Source organism: Stegastes partitus, unplaced genomic scaffold (genome assembly GCF_000690725.1).
Source record: "Stegastes partitus isolate 25-593 unplaced genomic scaffold, Stegastes_partitus-1.0.2 Scaffold455, whole genome shotgun sequence".
Lineage (NCBI taxonomy): Eukaryota > Metazoa > Chordata > Actinopteri > Pomacentridae > Stegastes > Stegastes partitus.
In genome coordinates, this window is record NW_007578186.1 from 223,114 (window position 1) to 232,303 (window position 9,190).

At 36.3% G+C, this 9,190-nt stretch overlaps 1 long non-coding RNA gene across 1 annotated transcript; it reads right to left on the reverse strand.

Annotated features, from left to right (window-relative positions):
- Positions 1-6,301: 6,301 nt before the first annotated feature.
- Positions 6,302-9,190, reverse strand: LOC103360625 (uncharacterized). Its single transcript, XR_520362.1, has 2 exons — positions 9,099-9,190; positions 6,302-7,605 (listed from the first exon to the last, which is right to left on the reverse strand). It is a non-coding gene; the product is annotated as an uncharacterized LOC103360625 (long non-coding RNA).

Consider the following 9,190-nt stretch of genomic DNA (forward strand, 5'->3'; position numbering starts at 1 on the left):
AGGTTTTGCTGTGGTATTGTTTCATTATCTGTATTGATTTATTTAATCAGATATCACAATGAAGACATGATTTGGTGTTGTGACAACTGTAATAATTAGAGAATACTTTATAAAATCCAGTTAGCAAAGATGCAAGCAGGAGGTAAATGTCAGTTAGTCACCTCCTGCATGTGTTAAAGAGTCAATACACCCCAGCAATAAACTTGTACTTGTTACTTATCTCACATAGAATAAAACAACAAAGATAACAGGCAATGTAAGTTCTGGTAGATCAAGTCGGGATGAAATGAGTAAAGATCGCTTTTCCTGAGACTCAGAAAATAAACAGTACAGACCAGTGAAGGTTGGAAAAAGTCAGTATGTAGGATTGTGTTTTCAAAATGCAAATTTGTCACTACTGTGAGTGCTGCAAGTGAAACTACACCCACTCACAAAACCAGTGGGTAAAAAGAGTTCACACTGACTAAAGGAAAGAGCTGTCAGCCTCCATAAAATGTCACACTCTCTCTACATAAAGACAGTCATATACACACTCAAACACAGGAAGGCGCTGTTACACTTTACGCAGGCGTTTGAGGAGCTGAACTAACATGCAGGCTGGGTTACTGAAGAAACCTCCTCGTGGAAGACTTTCCCATCAGGGTGCTCCCTCCACTTCAGGGTGTTCTCCCGTAGTCGGTCCTGGAGCTGGGAGACACATGTGACAGTCGCTGTGAAACATTTGTGCAAATCTGTGCAGTTTGTTGGAAGCTGGTGCAGCTCACAGTAGGTACATAAAACGGAAACCACAACACTGATACTGTTTATACCAGTATTTATCCATACCTGTACATGTACATTATCTATCTTGTATTCTATACTGCTATTATAGTCATATACTTAGTGTGATGATACCACTGTGTCCAGACTGTTCATAGTGCGACATACTGTATGCTAAAATGCATTTTGTTATCGTAATACCAGTGCTCTGTGCAATGACAATAAAGTGAAATGAGCTCTAATAACATAATGTGGTCACATGAGTTCATGAGCCATAATTTTGCAACTTTAAATGTGCTATTGCTTTATGTATTAGCTCTCTAAACCTAATTAATTTGGATTCAAACAATTGTTTGTTTTTGTAATTGTAATGAATGGAACGGTTTATAGTAAATATTTGAATTAAATCCTTTTACAACAAAATTTGAAATGGAATGTGACGCCAACTTCTGTTGCGCTTTATGCTGTGGTCAGTAATGTTCATAGCTTCATTTAAAGCATAAATGTAATTTGATTGTGACCTTAATCAGAGGTCAGATTCTTGAGTTGGAGTCCACAAGACCAGAGATATACAGAAAGAAACCAGTTTTTTCTGTAGATTTTCCAAACACTCAGAGAAGATTTGAGAACTTTCCACTTAATGGATGACGAATAACAGCCTGTATGGAACTGAACCCTTCAGCCTACATGTCTGATTTAACTGTACTCTCACACACAGTTTGATGTTCGATGTTTCCACATACCCACTTGCTCTTAGATCAACCAGCCTGTTAGAAACAGCTCTGTGGCATGTCTTTCATTACTGTCACCCTTCTTCTTGGCTCCTGCTGTTCATTAGTCTTCTAAAATTTACCTTTAGTAACTGAACATATTTTATTAATGCCACATTCTGGTTACGCTAGCTGTCATTTACATCACTGTGCCCACTTAAAATGTTTCAGGGTAGAGTTTGGAGACTTGCCTTTATCAGGAGGTCTGCTTTCACAGCAGGGTGGTTCAGATCAAGAGAGGAGTCTTCCAATTTCATCCTCAACTTCACTACCTGCCTCTTTACTGGTACACAGAAACACAGGATGGAGAAGAGAAATTAAACAAGCTTGGAATGGCTTCTGTGATATCAGTCTTGTGCTCAGCTTCTTCCACCCCCCTTAACTGTGGCATCCCCCAGGGTTCTACCTTAAAGCCCCTCCGATTTTCTCTATACATGCCGCCCCTTGGTTACATTTTTAAAAACCATAATATCATAATCTATCATTATTATGCTGATGACACACAGTTTTACCTTCCAGTCACACTTGGCTGTCCTTGTTCTGTGATGAGCTTCTTTGACTGATTTGATGATATGAAATGCTAGATGACTGCATGAAAATAAAATCTTGGTGTCTTTCTTAACAAATAAAATAGAAGTGAAGACAGTATTTGCTAGCTCAGTATCATCACCTATTGGAAACAGATTTAAAATCACAAGGATCTGTAAATACCTGCAAGCCATGCATTTATTAGCTTGCGACTGTAACTCTGTATATGAGCTTAATCCAGTTCAACCTTCTTTGACTGCAGTTAGTTCAGAACGCAGTGGTACAGAGATTTGTACAATGATTGTGGCATATACATTAGCTACCAGAGAAATACAGAATGAAGTTTAAAATTGTACTATTTATTTCAGAATCTCTTTTAATTTAATTTAGTTTGAACATACATTACAGGTATGTTAACTCCATTTTCTGCACCTCGACCACTTATATAATCCTCACAGTAACTCCTTTATCTATGCACATCAACTCTTAAAAAAAGAAAAAGAAAAAAGTGACAAACCAATACAAGAGAGGGTAGGAACAGTTTCTAAATATCTATATATATATATTATTTTATTTTATTTTTTTCAGATTTTGCCATTTCATACAAATTTTTCTAATGCAAAACTTCCACACAAGCATAACAAAAATACACAGCAGAAGCACAGCTAAATCTCGATAGGCTGTTGCCCCAGACGTTTGATTTAAAACACCCTGTGAAATACAGAGAGATTTACCTGGTGCTGACAGGCTGAATCAGCATTGTGTGTTCTTGTATATACTCAAATGTAACAGACATTCATTTATATGTAAATGCTTTGCACTGTGGCTTTAAATTATATGAAATGCTGCTGCACCTGATTCATAGTGATTCCTATGGAAGATTAACAATATTGTCTTCCATGCAATTTTCTTGCTGAAACAGTTTATGCATTGAATTTGTATCATTTAAAAACAGTCAAATAGCAGTTCACTCAAGTTTTTGATAAACGTGAAATAACTCATAAATATGTCACAAAAACACATAAAATCAGAAGTGCAATCAATAAAATGTGTTAATAAATCAATAAATCTTTAATTCCAAATCATTCCAATTAATAGTTTTACAATACTGACAGTCGATACGGCTTGACAGCAGTAAATGATCCTGAGCTTTCCGGTCATAAGGATCAGCACATATCAGTCAACCAGTGGACAAAGCCAAGTTATCTGTATATGAAGTCATTCCAGGTGGGAAACTAATAAGGTAACATTGTAAATTTTTACCAGTCAAAGAGTCATTTTTGATGCTTTAAGTGCATTTAGCTGAAAACACTGAAGTAATTCTGACTTTCACACTTCTGCCATCCTCATCTGGATTACCACATTTGCATAAAGATAGTGGCCAGATGCCAAAATCAGCTCCGTGTATCTTTGTCATGAAGCCAACAATGGGACTAAATTACAAAAATATAATTTACAGACTTAAATCAAATAGTATTTTGTTATTTGGCATCATATCATGCTCAAGCCTAATTTGTATCTTGTTCATCAAACATGCTGCTCAGTTTGAATCAAAGAAAATAAACAGCAAGTCACTGCTTGTCTACATGTATTGTGTTTAACAAGGTCTGACAGGAAACAAGAAAAGTATTCAAAGGAAGACTCTGTTTGATTTTGCCGTCTGTGGGATCCTGATTAAAGTAAAGCCAAGGTGAGAAAACACAGGGGTCCATCATGAAATCTAAAAATATCATACATGTACACCTCTCAATAATTGCATTATTTCTGAGTTGAACAGTATTTTCTCTTATGAACAATCAAAAGCAAATACATTCGAAAGACTGCTGAACTTTTTAAAATAGAGCAGAAACACAATGTAACAAAGGTGAACGAGCATGGTTAAAAAATGAGATGTGAACACCAGAATAATGTGCTGTGTTTACCTACATGTCTGCATCATGGCTCTACAGGGAAAAGACTTACCAGAGGAACAGAACAATCTGATTGTAAGACTTCACAAAGATTAGAAACGATGGAGGAAGACTGGTGACCCACTTAAAACAGTCAAAACACAGATTCAGCAGTAATTAGGAGATACAGAGTGAACCATACTACCACTAAGCAGAGCCACAGTGGTCATCCCCCTACAGTAACTCCTTGGACAGTGCACTATTTGCACTATCTAGCTCTGGGAAACAGATGGACAGGTGCTACAGATTTCTATAGTAATTAGCAGTGGAAGTCAGAGTGTCTGTACCGGCCAGACAACCTGAATGAACGCTGTCCAGGAAAGAAAGAAAAAAACAACACAACCCTTGTTTGCTTTTCGGCACAAAATTGAAGATTAAACTTTACTAAAAATACACGATAAGAAGCCTGATGAATATATGGGAGGAAATTCTTTAGATAGAGGATAAAGAAGTTAAATTTGTTTGGCTCAGATGGGCTTCAGCATGTTTGTCATGAAACTGGCCAGATCTACCTCAGTCAATGCATGAAACCAAATGAGTGCAGAAGGTGTCAGGGAGGTGACATTTATTATATATGTTTGTTGATTATATTAAAATACAGTCCATCAAGATGACTCCCAGTCTGCAGAAACTTGGCTGAACAGGAATAAAAGTGAAAACTATGATCTGGTCAAGTATGTTGTCTCACTTAATCACTACAACACTTTTGGGTATTTTAAAGAGAAAGGTCGAGCAAAACAACCCCTCCTTGTCTCTGAAGAATGACAAATCATCGCTCCAAAAATCTGGAATCCTTAATACTGAGGAGGATTGAGCCTGTCGCCAAAAGTAAATAAAGGATTTAAATCTCAGTGATGAAAAATGTACTGACTGGTGTTGCACTCAATTCCTGCTGTGGGGTGTGTAATCTTAAAACAGTAAAAGTAAACATAAAACATTCGTTTTTAATTTTACATAAACGCAAATGCACTACTCTTTATGTTTTAGAAATAATACAATTACTTTTAGGTGATACGATTTTGAAGCATATGACAGTCAAGTGATATTGCAGAGAGGTGTACTCACTTTGGTTGGGTACTTTACAAATATACATCATAGATTCACTTTTTATGACAATGTCCAGATCGGGGTCTTGTGGAGAGCCACAACTCCAACAAAAATATTTCAAATATATCAACATCATTTTTAAAAAATGGGAAGCTGGTATTTCCTTTAAAAACTGACAAACTTCATTTTACTTTTATAAACCTAAAGGTCTGTTACAGATTTGATGGGGAAAAAAGTATGTGAATACTTTGATTGTGTCTTCCTCAACACACTCTGGTTTTATGAACAGTTTAAAATTAATATATTTATACAATTTACTCAACAGAAAAAAGAAATGAAAGGAAGACTGTTGTGAGGGCTGCAGTGTTTTATGAGGCGTTCTGCTATAATTCCCAAAGAACAAATAGATTTACTCAGTTTGCATAATCCTACACATTTTGCATTTGTATTTGCTGACCTTCTGTAACCTGTTATTGCAAGAAAAATCTGACTAAACAATAAGTTCATATTTGACTCACATACTAGCTGTTACAACCTAAACTCAATAGTCTACGGTACTACAGATACCACACAGTGCAAGAAAAATTTAGGGAAATTATTTATACATTACATGGCCAAAAGAATGTGGACACAAACATCACATCCATATGTAAAGCTGTTTGGGGAATTTTTAAGTTTTATTTTTTTTTTTTAGGACATAAAACATTCAGAGGACAAAAAGTGCAGAAGCCTAATATGACTAAAGGGTTCCAATAATTGTGTTTGTACTGTTTTAAAATCCTGGAACTTTTTTGTTTGGCTTCTTATTCAGTAACATATACTTTATTAAAGTATTCTGATTATACAAACGTGGTTCATTTGCATTTATCTATCTACAATATAGTTTCACTTGGAAAAAATTCCTTCCACAACTTGATTTGATATAATAATAAAGTATTTAAATTATTTCAGGAATTCAGCAGCAGCTATCGGGTCCATATTTGGTAAAAGGATGTGTAGATGTCACACACTATAAAAGCCTTTCCATTAGATCAGTAACACCATGAATAGTTTCCTATAATGTGACAAAGATGTGTAACAGCTGAAAATGTCAATTCAAAACCCCAATAGCACATCTCTTTTTGCATATGTTTTGTCCTTTGCAGTCACTCGATCTCAACTCAGCTGGACACTTGTGTTAGATTTTGGACCAACACATAACACATCAATCTCCACCACCTTCATAAAAACACCAATTGAGCGAACAACTTTTGGAATAACGGTTTTTAATCTCTCCTACAGAGACTTACAGAATCAGTGCTGCCAGTCAGATGAACTGAAGCTGTTCTTGTTGTGCAGCATCTTACTGAAACATTTCATGCTGGTTTTCCTTTAATGTGTCAATCATCCATACCTAAACAATCTCTATTGACACTAAAATCACATGTGTGTCCAATCAAAGTGTGACAAGTGACTTTACTTTAAACACTAACTTATCCACAGGGTCACTTGCTGGTTAGTCATCATGGCAAAAATTACATCATCAAGTCAAAGCCATTGCATCATGAGACTACTGAAAAGTCGGGTGCATGATATAAGAAAATTCTCGGGGCACTGAGCATCGCTTGAAATATGCATATCAAAGAGCACAGCTGTAAATCCATCCTCAAAACATGTGAGCCTGAGTGAGAAGGGCACATCTTGACAGGCCATACAACATAAGGCCTTATGAAACATTAAAGGGGCCACGAACTCATCACGCTAAATGCAATGTCAGGTGTAAACCAAACAGTGCACATAAACGGAGACACACCAACTCCAACATCGAGGGAATGTTTCTCTGCAGCAGATCCTACGGGCTCGTAAAAGCACAGGGATTAAACAATGCAGCAAAAAAGAGATCCTGGAGAAAGACAGTCTGCACAACAGATATTTGTGAAACTATTTATTTTTCTAACAAGACAACAACCCTAAACGTGAAGATGTGTGGGTCCATCCATATGCACTCAAAGTGTAGCCTCTACTTAATATTAAACCTTTTTTTTCACATCTGCACTTTCTTTTGGCGTATTTCTACATGATTGATATTAAAGACTTGAAACACTGCAAAAAATGTGCCAAAGTCCAGAGGAGCTGAATGAATTTGATAGGCTTTTTCCAGTATATATTTCTATTTTTTTTTTTAATCCTGTACAGCCAGTTTTGTGCTTTCCAGTCACACAAATGTGAACAATAAATGTAATTTCCTCACAAATTATATTTCATGTAGCACAGGCATCAGAAAATATTAAGAGCTGAGATTTACTTGCTACAAGCTTATGTATGATTATTGTGATTGTCAATGGCCATTCAATTATTGTATGGGGATCAAGAAAAATGGTCTGTTTTCATCAGTTCTTGCTGCTGTCTTTTGAAATCTCATACACTTGACTGTAGGTTGTTGCAGTAAAATGAGGAATCTTTTCAACTAAAATTTGCAGAGTCACACTCATTCGAGACTCTGCAGCCACGGTTGCAGAACAGTTGACGGGCAAAGCAAGAGGAGGAGGATGCTGCTGGATGGGCAATGAGTCCTAGAAGAGACAGAGGAGAATGAGGATTAGTGGACAGAAAACAACTGCAGAGCTTCATTAAAAGACACAAGACAAAAGATGCCCCTTTGTTATTGTGGAAAACTGCCTACAAAGCACTCGTAGTCCAAGATCTTGAAACAGTGAGTAGTGTGGGTGGGAGACAGCATACTGAAGGTGGGTGCAGGGATTTTTTTTCACGGTGGGAAAGGATCTCTTCAAAGCCAGTATGGACAGGAGGAGTAAATGTAGTAGTGCTGCAACTAACCAGTATTTTCATTCTTTAATAAAACGTAGACCATTTTCTCTATTAATCAAATAATCATCTTGTCCGTCACATGTTAAATTTTTTATCAGAATTTACCAGAGCCAAAGAAGACATCTTTCAGTTTCTTGTAATGTCCATCCAGCAAAACAAAGACATTCAGTTTACTGTCATATGAGACAAAGATAAGCAGCAAAACCTTCCACATAAAAAGCTAAAACCATGATGCATAATTGTTAGAAGACTTCAACGACTGCTTATCAAAATGGTCAGAATGGTCTAACGCTGCAGAACCAATCACTGCAACAGCTGAGCTTTGTTTACACTTGCAGAGCTTGAAACTGCTGCAGGAATTAGCCTCCACAAACACCATGTCAGCGTGAGTCACAGACTAACCAAACAGTCCAACGTGTCCGATCAGCATTTGATTTGATTTATAAATATGCTTGATTTTTGTAAAATTTACTCATTACAATGCAGCTCTATGAAACATTTAGAGACACTAGTTTTTCATTTGACTGAACAGCACTGAGAACACATCACATATGAGAAGTAGAAGGTTTCAGAGGGTAAATAAATGCAGCCAAATATTCTATAATCTAATAAATTCCACAAACCAACTATTTAGGTGAACATTTATCTTCTAAGAGGACATTTACCCCAAACAACAGACAGGAATCAATTTGAAAACTTGTGACAGCACCTGAAAATGATTATTGACCACTGACTCCCCATGTTACACGTAATTTAATTCAGTAAAAGTAGCAATAACACACTTAAAAAACACTTAGTAAGAAGTAAAGGTTTAGTATTGGAAATTTACTCCAGTGAAAGCACACATATTATCAGCCAAAGGTAGCATAAGTGAACGAGCACATCAGGAAGAATAAAGTGTATTTATGAGTGTTTCATCATATTATGGGATCATTATTAGTAATGTATTGACATACAAGCAGTATTTGCGGCTATCTGGTATAATTAAAATGCTATGTTTGGATAACTTGTTTTGTGTGCAAAATCTTAGTAAAAGGTGTAAAACAAGTAATTTATGGTATAAAATTAGCCGCAAATGCAGCTACCTCTTTATTTAACGAGACTGTTGTGACATTTAAAGTTTCAGGAGTTTCGTTGTGCGACGTTAAATAAAAACATGTTGACCACTAATATTAAACTTACATATATTCATTTTTATCATGTTAAACACATCCCAGAATAATAACACAACACATACCACAGCCGGTGAGAGAGCAGCCATCGTTCTTCTTTACTGCACTTGTTCTTTGCTGCTCTTTTACAGTCATTTACGGCAGCTGGCAAAACATA